The 16705-nt window shown below is 47.1% G+C and overlaps 1 protein-coding gene and 1 pseudogene across 1 annotated transcript in view; one reads left to right on the top strand and one right to left on the bottom strand.

Moving 5' to 3' along the window:
* Positions 1-7604, top strand: part of LOC139022682 (C1q-related factor-like) — an 11428-nt pseudogene extending 3824 nt beyond the window's left edge.
* The window catches only part of LOC111982108 (complement C1q-like protein 3), a 51824-nt gene that overhangs the window by 21285 nt on the left and 13834 nt on the right, over positions 1-16705 (bottom strand). The window lies entirely within an intron of this gene.

The following is a 16705-nucleotide window of genomic DNA, read 5'->3' as shown; positions in this document are numbered from 1 at the left end:
GTTTTGTTTCCGTGTTGTGTTTGTGTGTGTGTGTGTGTGGTGTGTGTTGTGTGTGTGTGTGTTTGTGTGTGTGTGTGTGTGTGTGTGTGTGTGTGTGTGTGTGGTGTGTGTGTGGTGTGTGCGTGTGTGTGTGTGTGTGTGTGTGTGTGTGTGTGTGTGTGTCTGTGTGTGTGTCGTGTGTGTGTGGTTGTATACGCCAGATAGAAAGTGTAGAAACATATATATTTTCTGGCAGCCTCCAGGAAAGTGCAGCAACCCTTTCCACTGTGCTCGCCTCTTTCTACTATTTTCTAGAGCTGTGGAGGCTGATAGAAGAGAGAGAGGGGATGCAGAGGGCAGAGAAACAGTACTCAAAAAGTGGGAAGTAAGAAGTTGAGGAGTGAGAGAGAGCAAGTGAGAGGGAGAGAGGGACGAGAGGGGACAGAGGGACAGAGGGACAGAGGGACAGAGACGAGAGAGAGAGAGAGAGAGAGAGAGAGGAGAGAGAGAGAGAGCGAGAGAGAGAGAGAGAGAGAAGAGAGAGAGAGCCAGAGAGAGAGAGAGTAGGTGGAAGGAAGGAGTGAGGAGTAGGTAAGAGAGCTGAAAGGGAGAGAGGGACAAGAGAGAGGACTGAGAAGCTGGGAGGACGAGAGAGGGACAGAGAGAGAGAGGGAGGAGGCACGAGAGAGGGACAGCAGGGACGAGCGAGAGAAGGGGAGGCACGGTGACAGAGAGAGGAGAGCGGAGAGGAGAGGAAGAGAGAGGAAGGAGAGGCAGCAGGGGAGAGAGAGCAGAGGCGAGAGAGAGAGGGGGGCGGAGACTGAGGGACAGAAGAGAGAGAGAACGAGCGAGAGAGATGTAGTAGAGAGAGAGAGGGAGTGGGAGAGAGGGACGCAAGAAGGAGAGAGAGAGAGAGAGACAGGAGAGGGGAGAGAGGGACAGAGAGAGAGAGAGGATGAGAGAGAAGGGAGAGAGAGAGAGAGAGAGAGAGAGAGAGAGAGAGAGAGGAGAGAGGAGAGGAGAGAGAGGAAGAGAGAGAGAGAGAGAGAGAGAGAGAGTGGGAGGAAGGAGTGAGGAGTCAGGGTAAGAGAGCTGAAAGGTGAAGGAGGGGAGAGAGGGCAAGAGAGAGAGGAGAGAGAGAGAGAGATGGAGAGAGGTGGAACGGGAAGGAGTGAGGAGTCAGGTAAGAGAGCTGAAGAGGGAGAAGAGAGAGAGCGAGAGCGAGAGAGAGAGAGAGAAAGAGAGAGAGAGAGAGAAGAGAGAAGAGAGAGAGAGAGAGAGAGAGAGGAGAGAGAAGAGAGAGAGAGCAGAAGAGAGAAGAGAGAGAGAGAGAGAGAGAGAGTAGTGAAAGGGAGAGGGAGAGAGTGGAAGGAAGGAGTGAGGAGTCAGGGTAAGAGACTCCTGGAAAGGGGGAGGGGGGGGGAGGGGAGGGAGGGAGTGGAAGGAAGGCGTGAGGAGTCAGGGTAAGAGGCTGAAAGGAGGAAAGAGGGAGAGAGTGAAGGAAAGGAAGTGAGGAGTCAGGGTAAGAGGAGCTGAGGGAGAAAGGGAGGGAGTGGAAGGAAGGAGTGAGGAATCAGGGTAAGAAGTGAAATGGGAGAGGGAGGGAGTGTGTGTTTTGGCTCTCCACTGGCTTCAGAGGGAGTGTAGTGCTGGGTAGAAAGTAATGTGAATGTGGGATTGAGACCATTCTGAGTTGAGAAGCAGAGAGGAGAGGGACAGGTGGTGGGGGGCTCCTCCTCCCCCTATCCGTACGCACGCCAACCAGAGGAGGGGAGGAGGGAGAGGGGAAGGAGGAGTGGGGTGTGTGTGTGTGTGTGTGGGGGGGGGGGGCTCCAACAGCTACTGCCATATAAAAAGCCAAGCCTGAGAATCGTCACCACAAAACACCACACGCACGCACATGTCTACGATCTAATCACTTACTCTTCGTCTCTCTTTCTCACACTCTCCTCTTGTTCGTCCTCTTACCATTCCTCTTGTTTCTTTCTCCAACACTCCTCTCTCTGAGTGTTCCTTCCGTTGATCTCTTTCCTTTCTCCTTTTTTTTTTTTTTCAAACGCCAAGAAGTTTTGGGACTAACTTCTGTATGTCGGTCGTGTATGTGTGGTGTCCCTTATGTGCGTCAGTGTGCACGTTGGTGAAGCGAGAGTGTTACGGGAACTACCTCCGTGTGAGTGAAAGCAGTGAGGCGTATCACGTGAGTGGTATGTGGGTCTCTCTCTTACACTCACACACTCGCCGCTCCTCCTCCTACTCTTTTGGATCACCCGTGTCCGCTTCCTCGGTGGCAGGCTTCCCACAACCCAGCAGTCACATTTCCGCCAGGGAGAGCCAGCCCTGGCAGCACAGCCCTTTCCCGACTCAGCATCGGGAGGAAGACCCTGGTGGCGGCTGCCGCGGGGTCATGCGGTCCTGGTGGCTGGTGGTTCCTCATCCCGTTCCTGGTCAGCTCCGTGGGCACCGACACCAGCCACTTTGAAATGCTGGGTACCTGCCGCATGGTGTGCGACCCCTACCCTGAAAAACCAAGGGGAACCACGGCCAGCAGCCCAGCCTCCAGTGGCACTCCAGGCGGAGGCCCCCTGAGGCCCCTCAGCGAAAGCACATGCCTCCCGCTGGTGCAAGGGCCCACAGGGAAAGCAGGGCAGGCCAGGTAAACTGGATCCCGGGACCGCCTGGAGAGCCAGGGCCCTACACGGGGCCCAGTGGGAACCCTTGGAGATCAGAGGGTCTGGAGGGAGGACTGCGGATTTTGGGGTTTTGGGGGGGAACGGAGCTATCAGCACGGCCACCTACCTACAGCACAGTGCCCCGGGTGCCCTTTTACCGCGAGGGCTTAAGAACCCATGAAGGCTTGAGATCCTTAAGTTTGACGAGTTGGTCAACCAACTTGGGAAACAAACTACGGAACGGCAATCTCGGGCACAGTTTCCTCTGCAGCATTCCTGGCACCTACTTCTTCAATCTACCCAGGTGCGATGAGAGGAGGGGATGGGAACCAGTTATGTGGCAAAGACCTCTGCAACAACGAACAGGTGAGTCAATTCACTTCTCCAGTTTCTGTCTTCTTATATGCTGATCACTCAGCATAGAGGATCTTATACGTTCTAGCCACTCATTGCTCTGCTTCTTTAATTAGTCACTCCAGTGGTTTCTCTGCTAAACGACTCAGGTCCCTTCTAAATTACGATATCTCACTTATCCCTTTGATAGCTCTGATTGTGCTCTCTCTCCCTCCCTCTCTCTTTTATTCGCTGGGTGTCACTGATGTCATCTGTGGTAACGTTGTTGTGGACATTTATCGGAGTTTCACAATCAATTGCCTCTGAAACCGCGTTATATTACAGAGGCTCTATTTCCGAGGACAGGATTGGGGAGGCTGGTGGTAAGCGGGAAGCCATGCTGTCGTGCGCCTCCCCAAAACCCCCCTGAGGAGCAGATGACCGTCCACACAGCTGTGGCAGCCAACGCGCCCAAGAAACGTAATTATTACCCAGTTTTTTACACATAATGCTCAAATACACTAACTGCTTTTTACACCCTAGAGTAGATTGATGCAAATAAAATCGGCATCAGAATCCGTCAGTTTAGGCATTGGATGTGTCTCAAACCACCACATCCGCCGTTGTTGCACTTCCGCATCTGCGATGAAAGGTGACAGAGCTAGAGCGGTGTTTGTCAGACCATGAGACATCCCACAAATCGGGCTTCTCAATAAAACATCTGTAGCGTTCGAACGGTTTGACCTAAAAAAACTATTAGGACCAATCTATGGCAAGGAGAGACTCTCGCGAACAAGTGTCACGGGACTCGTCTGAAGGTAACCAGTACTGGATAAAAAAAACTAATGGAAGTATGAAGGTAGTTTTGTGCCTACCCCAAAAAAGGGGTAGGCACAAATATAGGCACAAATATCTCCTAGATTTAGGACAGACACTTCAAAACCTTGTTTCTTCGGATTTATATTTTGACTGTACTTTTTGCCATTTATGAATGTGTTATTCAATGCATTTTTGTTTTATATTGTACCTAAAGGGGTCCTAAAATTCGAAATCAAATAGATAAATGATCCATAGTATGACCATCTTAACACAATTCAATGTCAGCTTAGCACCCCTCCCCCCTCCCCCAGCATCTAAGACTCTAAAGATTTAAAATGTGTATTGTGTTTATTAAGAAGGCTAATGCTAAATACCAACACATGAGCCAACAGTACATACTGTACATACTAGTAACACAAATCATAAATCTACTGTTGGATGGATTGGGGGGTGGCGCCATCACTTTCTTGTCTTTCCTGGCAGACAGCCTCCTCCTGGGGGAGATTTTATTCAGGGGAAATGACAGGGTTAAAGGACAATGGGGAGGTGCCATCCATGGTTAATGTGCCATTGACATTGACTCCATTTTACTGTTATTGTATTCCACTTTTTGCCCTCTCTCAGTGTCAATAACCGCACTTCTGCACCTCAATGCGCTGACACCGTTTCTTACTGGTATCTTTTATTAGCTATTGATTTCATGGTTTTATTCAATTAAGGGTCCCGTTTGATGGGGGAAAGATCTCTGAGCCACAGTGATGTCATATTTTTGACATTTTCATCTTGCAGAGTGATGAATGATAAATATGGAGGGAAATGACAACATTAGAAAATAGTCAGCATACACAGTTCTCCTCCTCTGGACTATGTCTTTGTAGAGGAGATCAATTAAATGATGTCTGGATTTATTTAGCATAACACATAAGGCTGAATGAGTCTGCATCTTATACAAATCTACTAGGCTTTTACCAGGGATGTGCATGAGAATTAGTGATAGCAAACAATTGAGGCTAATGTGCTTGAGTGCTGTTATTCAGCTTTTATTGATGTTGTTGTTGTTGTGCCGTTGTTGTCGTGTAGTGATGAGGGCCAGGCCAGCATGGTGAAACATGATGTAAACCTCCCCCTGATGGAGGGCTTTGGCGATGTTTGCACTAGGTTTAGACAGGGCTCTCGTGGAAGATTGAGACGGATCAATGCACACCAGGACGCCTGAACATTTGTCACCACTAGGCTTGACTGGTCACCAATTAGAGCATTCCACTTCTGTCTCTTTATCATCATTAAACAGCAATTGCAGTGTTATGGCATAACCAGTTGGCTCTCCAATTCATCTTACAGGGGTGAGTCCATCCACAGACTCAACACACAACCCAGATAACTCACAAAAGACCAGGTGTGTGTCTGACTCGGTCGGGCGTATATTCGACCACTATGTGTTAAGTCTTATAATTGTCATGGAGTTTGTCCATATGAAGAAGCAAACAATACCTAAATTGCTTTCTGGGTTTGCTTAGTCGGATTGTTTGTTTTAGGCACCTGCCGGCAGTACCTGCCAGTTAGTTTGTTGTCAGTGCACCGAATCTCTACAGCCTTTAAAACCACTGAGAGATCAGTTCACAGCACAGAGGACAAACACAGAGGTAGAGATGCGAGAGAGATGAGAGAGAGAGGAAGACAGGCCGGAGAGAGGGAGACAGAAAGAATTTAAAGAACAGGAGAGAAGTAGTTGGAAGCTGTGGGAGTTGAGGCATCTCAGTTGAGTAGGTTGGCTTTGATTGGTTGGTTGGTTAGTTGTTTGGTTGGGAAGTAAGTAGGGCGGAGGGAGTAGGGCTGTTGTGGTGAGGAAAAAAAACGGAATAAAAATGATGATTGAGCTGTTATACAATACATAGTCTACCCATATTACGCATGGCAGAATTATTTTGTTTTGTTGTGATTTAAGATGTCTTTGGTACATAATTGGTCTAGCCTACTGTATACTCACTTGATGAGAGATCATCTATGCAGCCTGAGGCAAGGAACAGCTTTTTTGCTACTTTCTACTATATAGGACCTGTTTCAAAGGATCACTTTTACTCTCATACTGTATGTGTACTCACGCCGAAAGGGAAAAATATCCTTTCTATTTTATTCAGCTAAGTCGAATTATATTCTTCTTACTATAAAATCATATAATCAAGAATAATTGCACGGGACTTACAAGCATATATTGTCAACTAAATAAACAAGCCTACAGTACATCCTATAGCATGGAGCATAACCAGATAACATACAGTAGGTCAACTCATATACTGTTCTTCTGAAATACATTTTCTTCATCTCATGTTTCTTTAGACTCAAATAAATAATGGATTATTGTGATGGTATATATTCAATTGATTCATTCCTTTTTTTTAAATGTAGATGTTCCAAAGGCGATCAACAGTGGCTTGTGTCCGTGGAGGCCTGGAGATGCTAGACGTGTTTATGTTAATTACCATTCAATTACCGTGAGACCTGCACTCTTTTGCATGACAATAACTGGCTGACAAAAGTTTATGGCCAATGAAAATCGGTGTTCCCGTTTAATGGGGATTGATTTGTCATTGAACGGAAAGAAATGTCTTGTATTGAAGTGACAGAACATTGAGGGTTACGCAGTAATACAACTCTCTAGGACTTTGGATCAAACACTTAAAAGGTTACCCCTTGTAATACAATGAGGATAATTCACTTAGCTCTGTGTCCAAGTCTTTATTACCCCTAAACATAGATGTCAATCTCAATGTGACTTCCCAGGTTAAAAAGGATAAATACAATACAATTGAAAAAACTCACAATCCTCAAAGAGACATTGTTTCAGCAATCAGACCTGGTTGGTTTAGAAAAGGTAATTAGGAAAAACATTGCGGGAGGCTCACAGCTCAGTTCAGCCTTGCCCCAATCCTATGGAGCTGTTCAGTGAAAGGGGGTGCTGAAATCCCCCCACTGCTCTGCAATTAGCACCATGTGAGGGAGAAGTTAAAACTGATATTTAACTGATTGAGAGCTTTTTATGTCTCTATTTTGGGTTTGGTCAGGGTGTGATTTGGGTGGGCATTCTATGTTCTATATTCTATGTTTTGTATTTCTTTGTTTTGGCCGGGTATGGTTCTCAATCAGGGACAGCTGTCTATCGTTGTCTCTGATTGGGAACCATATTTAGGTAGCCATTTTCCATCCTGACTGTGTGGGAAGTTGACTTGTGTTTGTGGCACTTAGCCCTCGTGAGCTTCACGGATGTTTTCGTTGTTTATTGTTTTGTTGGCGTCATTTTTCTATAATAAAATAAAATGTACGCTTACCACGCTGCGCTTTCGTCCACTTCTGTTGACGGCCGTGACAGAACTTCCCACCACCAAGGGACCAAGCAGCGTGCGCCAACCTGGAGGACGAGCTGGACCGGGGAGGAGAGAATGGCAGGGGACAAGACCCGGTCACAGAAGCCCGAGAGGCAGCTCCAAAACATTTTTTGGGGGGGGCACACGGGGCGATTGGCGGAGTCTGAGTTTAGACCTGAGCCAACTCCCCGTGCTTACCGTGGGGAGCATGTGACTGATCAGGCACCGTGTTATGGGGTGATGCCCACGGTGTCTCGAGTGAGCATTCACAGGCCGGTGTGCTCTGTGCCAGCGTCCCGCATTTGCCGGGTGGAAGTGGACATCCAGCCAGAACGGGTTGTGCCAGCTCTGCGCTCGAGACCTCCAAGGCGCCTCCATGGCCCAGTGTATCCGGTGCCAGCGCCAAGAACCAAGCCTCCAGTATGTCTCCCCAGCCTGGTGAGTCTTGTGCCTGCTGCCTGAACCAGGCCTCCTGTATGTCTCCCCAGCCTGGTGAGCCCTGTGGCAGCTCCACGTACCAGACTGCCCATACATCTCCTCACTCCAGTGATGATCCATGGCACGAAGCCTCCAGTGATGACCCAGGGCAAGAAGCCTCCAGTGATGATCCATGGCACGAAGCCTCCAGTGATGATCCATGGCAAGAAGCCTCCAGTGATGATCCATGGCANGAAGCCTCCAGTGATGATCCATGGCACGAAGCCTCCAGTGATGATCCATGGCAAGAAGCCTGCAGTGATGATCCATGGCACGAAGCCTCCAATGAGGAGTCATGGCACGAAGCCTCCAACGACGGCCTCCAGTCCGGAGCCTCCAGCGACGGACTCCAGTCTGGAGCCTCCAGCGACGGTCTCCAGTCCGGAGCTTCCAGCGACGGCCTCCAGTCCGGAGCTACCAGCGACGGCCTCCAGTCCGGAGCCTCCAGTTACGGCCTCCAGTCCGGAGCCTCCAGCGGCGGTCTCCAGTCCGGGGCCCGCAACGAGGGTGCCCAGTCCGGGGCCAGCAACGAAGCTGCCCAGTCCGGGGCCCGCAACGAGTGGCCCAGTCCGGGGCCCGGAACGAGGGTGCCCAGTCCGGGACCCGCAACGAGGGTGCCCAGTCCGGGGCCCGCAACGAGGGTGCCCAGTCCGGGGTCGGCGACGGGGGTCTCCACACCAGAGGCGCCACCAAAGTGGGGTGAGCCAGAGGTGGAGCGGGGTCTACGTCCCGCACCAGAGCCGCCACCGCAGATAGATGCCCACCCAGACCCTCCCCTATAGGTTCAGGTTTTGCGGCCAGAGTCCGCACCTTTGGAGGGGGGTACTGTCACGCCCTGACCTTAGAGAGCTTTTTATGTCTCTATTTTGGGTTTGGTTAGGGTGTGATTTGGGTGGGCATTCTATGTTCTATTTTCTATGTTTTGTATTTCTTTGTTTTGGCCGGGTATGGTTCTCAATCAGGGACAGCTGTTTATTGTTGTCTCTGATTGGGAACCATACTTAGGTAGCCCTTTTCCCTCCTTTCTGTGTGGGAAGTTGTGTTTGTGGCACTTAGCCCTCGTGAGCTTCACGGTTGTTTTGGTCGTTTGTTGTTTTGTTGGCGTCATTTTTCTATAATAAAAGAAAATGTACGCTCACTACGCTGCGCTTTGGTCCACTTCTGTTGATGGCCGTGACACTGATGGTGGTTATAAACAAGGTTATTTAGTGAGTGAGAGGCTGATTAGTGGTTTCTTATGTTGATCAGGTGTCAATCGTCAAAATAGCGGACAAAAACAAATATCAAGGTTGAAATAGACAACGGACGTTTTCAGGGAGAGTTTGAAACATGCTTTCCGGTTTGTTTCTGTGAAAGGGGGGTTTGGAGGGGGGAGGAGAGGGTGCAGAAAGCTTTTAAAATTGAATGAAGGAAATGCTGGTCATGGCCTTAGCCCTGTGGCCTGCATTTCCTCAGAGTTGTTTTAACTCGTGGCTGGCTGGGGTCAGGAGAGGAGGCCATCTCCTCTGAGGCATCAGACACAACCAACCAAACACAGCTCAATGCACTACAGCTTTGTAGTTTTTTCACCTCAAGAATAACAAAGATCTCAAAATGTGTTTCAGAGAGAGAGAGAGAGAGAGGGAGAGAGAACTTCAGAGGTCCACAGGGAGGACAGACTGAACATACCGGAGTAAGAAAATAAATAAATAAAAAAGGAGTAAGAAAGAGAAGATGTTAAGGGTCGGTTTCTTTTAAGTGAAAACTGGACCAGGTTGAAGAAAGAGTAAAACAATAAAATAAAAATAAAAATAAACAGTGCATAAGACACAGTCACAGTCCTCTTGTCTATCCAGTTGGGTTTGGCTCTCTGGTTGACTCCCCTGTGCTGTGCTGTGTGGGTCCTGGCTGGGCTTTATCAATGGGCTCCTTTCATACACAGCTGAAACAAGTCACCGCTGTCTGTGCATGGTCACTTGGCTCCCACTGAGAGGACTCACAACACAGAGGAGAGAGAGAGACAAAGCCGAAAGTGCACCGAGCTGGCGGGGTAGGAGGGGAGGGGTGAGAGGGAGGAAGGAAGGAGGAAGAAAGGGGGTGCATTTAAGGGAGCTGGGTGGATGGGGTATGATAGGGTAGGAATGTGGGAAAACAGTTGGCACAGAGATGACATGGAAAGTTGTAAAGGAAGTGCATTCGTGTGTGTAACTGTGTGTTTGCACTAAGCCTGCTCTGCCTGACTGCTTTACTTGCTGATGAGGCACTTTAACACACTGCACATCCAGGTGAATGAAGAAACAGAGCGAGGGGCATGACTTCAGTGAAAACAACAAACACTAACACTGTACCCTCAGGGTGTGTTTTTCCACTAGAGCAGCTGATGACTTCATCAACTGCATTGTTTACTAATTGTGACAGCATTGACGACGGCCAGAGCTTTCCCATGATGTTGCACAACGATTTAAGTCAATAAGTCATCATTTTAGTCAAACAATTATATATTTGGGCTTGACGTGACAAATCCGAACTGCCCACTTCGTGCAACTCAGTGTAAATGCGGTATCTTTTCCTATGATATGATGTATAAATTATTTTCAGCCTAGGTATCGTTTCAGGGCTGGGTTGATTTTTTATGTTACTGCCCACCCGCATGGCATTGTTTATTAGATACAGCTGCAAAGTCATTCCTCTTTGCGAGTGAGATGAGCCAAACAGTCTTTTATCCACTCGGCCACCGGACCCATATAGCAAATAGTAAAAATTAGCATAATTCATTGGCTAGTTGGTACATTTTCACTTATTTTTTAGCTAGTCTGTATTAAAAATACATATATGTAACCATTTTGTAAATGGTATAATTGGTTGATATGATAGCATTTTGCAACCACCTCCGCCCGTCGCCCTAAGATGAATGTTTTTGACCACAAAAATGTTGCATCACTACATGCTCCACTGCTTTGACTAGTGTAACGTTAACTAGAAACCACAAGTGTCAATCCAGATACTGAAAAGGCACCCGCAAAAGAAAATTCAAGTAACTTATGGAGTTACGTTTCATTTGTGACGTGCCTGATCATGAGCAAGGTCATTGTAGTCTATCGTTTCACTTCCCCTGTGAGAACCATGAGCACGGGCTGACTCGGCTTTGCTGTACCGCAGCCGAAGCCTGCCAGCGGCCTACCCACCACAGGTTGCACCTTGTCCATTATAATGTCGAAAAATGCATACCATCGATCTTTCAATAGTTATCCATATTACCGGTGCTTCATCTTATTCTTTAGAACTATTTCCGCGGCGGAAGATGCCAAAACTTTGGAGAAAACAATAGATGGTGAAGTCAAAGATAAGCCAGTGGTTTCCATCTGTGACAAAGTTTTCCCTAAATCAATGCTTGATGTCAAATCCAGTTCCAGACTCAGCCATAGAGCCAGCTGGCTAATCTTTTTAATATGGTGTTGTAAAAAAAAAAGCAATAACAGATACCATTAGCTAGCTGGATAAGATTAGCCAGATGTCAGTGCCCTATTTGTTGATGTTTTTCAACTCAACGTGGAAATTCCCACATCCATTTTGTGAATATGTATAGGTAGCCTTCATCATTCTTCCGAGGTGGAACCTAAAGTGCAGTTCCTCTCGGGAAATTACGTCAAAATAGTGGTGGCAACTTCCTCTGGGGGGGGTCCTTTAAGTTGGACATGTTGAATGTCTGTGAATAGAATCATTATGCGCAATGAGGTCTTTAGAGAAACATGCTCTTAGGAACAGACGAGCATTGACTATTCCAGATGTTTAGTCAAGGTAAACAACCAAAGATCAGTACTTCTGTGGATGTTTTTTTTTTCTGTCAATGGTTATTTCTCAGGAGAGCGAAAGAGGATCTACAGTGCACAATAATAACTCAAAGGTTGTGCAAAACCAGCCACAATACTGTACCACTGTCTAGACAACTGCCTGGTGCTTTAGTTTAATAAAGTGTACCGTTTCTTTAAATACACACTGCAGTCACTAAAGCTAACTGTCAAATGATAGATTATGTACCTGCTCAACAAACCCTCATTGCAGCCAGCGCTGTACGGCAGTAATAAGATCATTTGTCATTTGTCATTCTTCATTCCCTAAATCCCGTTCCCCATAGCCATGGCCCAGTGTGTGTTTGTTTATTGTCTAGTCCATTTTCCCTGACAGAGACATACAGAGACACACAGAGACCCAGGGTAGACAGGGTAGGGCCTTATGATGTAACTATTTTTCATGCAGTGTGCTGACACTCACGGGGCTGTGACATGCTGTTGAGTGAAGAAGAGTGTGAGATCATGAAGAGGCCTTGCTGTCTGTCCCAGGGGTTCTGCTCTGTGTGACATACTGTGACTTACTCTACTGTACATGTGGCGAATCACATGGCACGTAGGGCTACACAGTTTTGATCATGATTGAGTTATCATTGATAGTACCCTTAATCAATAATATTATTCCATCTATCTCTGTATTCGTCTTATATATCATTTCTCGATGAAGGCTCATCTGTCTAAAAATAGGGAGATTCACTGGTAGTCCTCCCACTCCGCCAGACACTTCTGAATATCAATATTACTGACTACATTTAAATACATATTCAAAGAGGTGCTGCTAGTGCTTCATCCAGACAAAAGAAGTGGTCAGTCTGTAGAATATAAACTTGGAAAGAGTTCTGGACAGCCACTTCAGAACTGTCCCTCATGCACCTTCTAACCCACAGGGAAAACAACAGACGGACAATGTGCACTACTGCAGCGTCCAAGAACATAGATGTTTTCCGGCGCAGCATAGTCCTCTATAGTGATGCATATTTGATTAAAAACCTTGCTGCTTTTAAACAACTGCTAGAGCTATTGCTCCAGGTAAATGGCAATATGTATTGAAAGAAAACGAAGTGGAAACATCTCACATCTGTAAGTGATTCAGCTGCAATGTAATGCCTTTTTGGCTTTTTAGTATTTCCATTTCGCTCCTCAGTCATGCCTAGGGCTTGACTGGCTACCCAAAATCCTTGCTCTGGCCAAACGCTACACCACGCCCACGGACGCTGGTTTCTTCTACGCAATGAGTCTGGCTTTGAGTACCTCCACAACGATTTCGAGAATGGATATTCATTCTAGACCGTCTGATTGGTGCCAGAAACCGATGGGTTGGGCCAGAGCCAAAACACAGATGGCTATAGCGGCAAATTCGTCATTGGCTTTGATACTCTTGTTGGTTAGAGAATATCCAATCACTGATTGTTTTGTAGAACACACCTCATGTTGATGTCTCCACAAATGACTTCAATGATGGCGGTCTCAGACTGTCCCCAAGCCATAGGTTCTCTCCCTGGCTTGGTGTGTCACTCACATTGTTGTCATTGGCCACGCCCAGAGGTTGCTGCCATGGAGGTTGCCTCTGTTGACAGTCTCCAAGCAGTGAAAGGTTGCATAGAATGAGACAGTGCAATAATATATAGGTTAGTGATTGGAAAGGATTAGGGTGAGACAGTGCTTGGCAACCTGCGAAGCACAATTGTGGGAAATGATATTCAATCTACCAGGAAAGTTTTAATATCATAATAATAACTTTATTTGTATAGCGCTTTTCAAGTAACAAAGTGCTCGACGTCATAAAACAATCAAATAAAACTACTAACAAAGAAACGAAAACAGGAGGAAGGAGAATAAAACAAGATAGCTCATTAAAATCATACATTGAAATCATACATTAAAAGCATTTGTAGCACTTTAGAATAAAGCATTTATAATGGATATGTAAATAGTTTATTAATCGTTTATGAATCATTACTCCCACATTTGTAAATGTTAGCAACCTAGTTATTCACCGATTTATAAAGAACTTTTAAAGTATTTAATAATGATTCATAAGTTCATTCATAAGATATTTAATATAGTTCCTTATAAACCATTGACTATTAGTTACGTTTTTTGTGTGGCCTCATCTACAGAGTGGGCTATTTATACTTTATAAATACTTTATAAATGTTTTGAGTGACCAGTGTTATTTCTCACAAAAAGATGGACATGTCATTAGTAAACATTCCAACAGTACCTGATGCTCCTTAAGGTCTCAGAATGGCCCCTAGATTATACTGTATCAATGGTAACAGGGTCAGCCCGCTCATTAGGCAGGATTATGCGGACGCCTATGGCGACAGATTGATGAGGGCAGCATTTTAAGAGCTAAACTGACCAAGACACACCTCCAACAACACAAAACCTCACATAAATCTGCCCAAAAACAATTTCTCTCAACGAGTGGCATATGGGCATTTTATGTGAGGGCTGATTCCGCCATGTGATAAGCAGCGCCCACTTTGTCAAAGGCAGGGGTGCAAAATATTTCGTTTGTCCATTCCCAGCATGCCTCCCTGTTGGAGAGATGCATAGCTGTGGCACTCCACCAACATTCCGGCAGAAAAAGGATCTAACATAAATCATGTAGCAGATATAGCCAGGGTAACACATTCACAACAATTCAGACAAAATGTCAAGAAAACCACTTTATATTATTACCGCATGTCATAGGCATGACTCCTCTCCCCTGTAACTATTCACCAGGTTGTTTACTGTAAATGAGAATGGGTTCTCAGTCAACTTACCTGGTAAAATAAGGGTAATGTCATGTTTTGTCATTGATTATCATGTCTTGTCCCTGTGCTTCCCTCTGCTGGTCTTATTAGGTTCTTTCTCTTTCTCTCTCTCTCTCCTCCTCCCTCTCTCCCTCTCCCGCTCTCTCTCTCTCTATCGTTCCGTTCCTGCTCCCAGCTGTTTCTCATTCTCCTAACGACCTCATTTACTCTTTCACACCTGTCCCCTATTTTGCCCTCTGATTAGAGTCCCTATTTCTCCCTCTGTTTTCCGCTCCTGTCCTTGTCGGATTCTTGTTTGATGTTTGCTGTTTCTGTGTCCTTGTTCCGCCCTGTCGTGTTCTTTGCCTTCTTCAGATGCTGCGTGTGAGCAGGTGTCTATGTCAGCTACGGCCAGTGCCTTCCCGAAGCGACCTGCAGTCTGTGGTCGCGTCTCCAGTCGTTCCTCTCTATTGACGAGAGGATTTCAGTTTCCTGTTTTGGATTTACCATTGATTATTTCCAGGAGAATCATTATTTGTTTAATACTGGAATAAAGACTCTGTTACTATTACGTCGCTTTTGGGTCCTCATTCACCAGCATAACAGAAGAATGCCGACAAGATGGACCAGCGACTACGGATTCTCTCAACACTGCCGTCAGGTTCCAGGGGCAATGCTCGGCAGACACGAGCAGGAATTGTCTGCTGCTCGTCATGCCGTTGAGACCTGGCACTCAGGTCTCCGACCTGTCAGGACAGTTTCAGAGTCTTCGTCTCGTGCCACCAGCTACTTCCTGGTCTTCCGAGTCTCCAGAACCTAGGGTTAATAACCACCATGTTACTCTGGGCAGCCCACTGAGTGTCGCTCCTTTCTCACCCAGTGTGATATTGTGTTCTCTCTCCAGCCCAACACATACTCAAGAGAGAGAGCTCGGATCGCTTACGTCATATCACTTACTGGTCGGGCTCGGGAGTGGGGCACAGCTATCTGGGAGGCAAGGTGAGTGTTCTAACGTTTATCAGAACTTTAAAGAGGAGATGATACGGGTTTTTGATGTTCAGTTTTTGGGAAGGAGGCTTCCAGGGCCCTGGCTTCCCTATGTCAAGGTGATCGATCCATAACGGATTACTCTATAGAGTTTCGCACTCTGGCTGCATCCAGTGACTGGAACGAGCCGGCGTTGCTCGCTCGTTTTCTGGAGGGACTCCACGCTGAGGTTAAGGATGAGATTCTCTCCCGGGAGGTTCTTCCAGCGTGGACTCTTGATTGCACTCGCCATCCGCATAGAACGACGGGTAGATCTTCGTCACCGAGCTCGTGAAAGAGAGCTCGCGTTAACGGTGTTTCCCCTCTCCGCATCTCAACCATCTCCTCCCACCGGCTCAGAGACTGAGCCCATGCAGCTGGGAGGTATTCGCATCTCGACTAAAGGAGAGGGAACGGAGAATCACCAACCGCCTTTGCCTCTATTGCGGTTCTGCTGGACATTTTGTCATGTCATGTCCCGTAAAGGCCAGAGCTCATCAGTAAGCGGAGGGCTACTGTGTGACGCGTACTACTCAGGTCTCTCCATCAAGATCCTGTACTACCTTGTGGTCCATCTACGCTGGACCGGTTCGGCTGCTTCCTGCAGTGCCTTGATAGACTCTGGGGCTGAGGGTTGTTTTATGGACGAAGCATGGGCTCGAAACATGACATTCCTCTCAGACAGTTAGGGAAGCCCACGCCCATGTTCGCCTTAGATGGTAGTCTTCTCCCAGTATCAGATGTGAGACACTACCTTTAACCCTCACAGTATCTGGTAACCACAGTGAGACCATTTCCTTTTTGATTTTTCGTTCACCTTTTACACCTGTTGTTTTGGGTCATCCCTGGCTAGTATGTCATAATCCTTCTATTAATTGGTCTAGTAATTTATTCTATCCTGGAACGTTTCTTGTCATGTGAAGTGTTTAATGTCTGCTATCCCTCCTGTGTCTTCTGTCCCCTCTACTCAGGAGGAACCTGGTGATTTGACAGGAGTGCCGGAGGAATATCATGATCTGCGCACGGTCTTCAGTCGGTCCAGAGCCAGCTCCCTTCCTCCTCACCGGTCGTATGATTGTTGTATTGATCTCCTTCCGGGGACCACTCCCCCTCGGGGTAGACTATACTCTCTGTCGGCTCCCGAACGTAAGGCTCTCGAGGATTATCTGTCTGTTTCTCTCGCGCGCGGTACCGTGGTGCTTCTTCCTCTCCCGCCGGAGCGGGATTTTTCTTTGTTAAGAAGAAGGACGGTACTCTGCGCCCCTGCGTGGATTATCGAGGGCTGAATGACATAACGGTTAAGAATCGTTATCCGCTTCCCTTTATGTCGTCAGCCTTCGAGATTTTGCAGGGAGCCAGGTTCTTTACTAAGTTGGACCTTCGTAACGCTTACCATCTCGTACGCATCAGAGAGGGGGACGAGTGGAAGACGGCGTTTAACACTCCGTTAGGGCATTTTGAATACCGGG

Source organism: Salvelinus sp. IW2-2015, linkage group LG20, assembly GCF_002910315.2.
Source record: "Salvelinus sp. IW2-2015 linkage group LG20, ASM291031v2, whole genome shotgun sequence".
In the NCBI taxonomy this organism is placed as follows: Eukaryota; Metazoa; Chordata; class Actinopteri; order Salmoniformes; family Salmonidae; genus Salvelinus; species Salvelinus sp. IW2-2015.
This window is presented reverse-complemented; position numbering and strand designations above follow the sequence as displayed.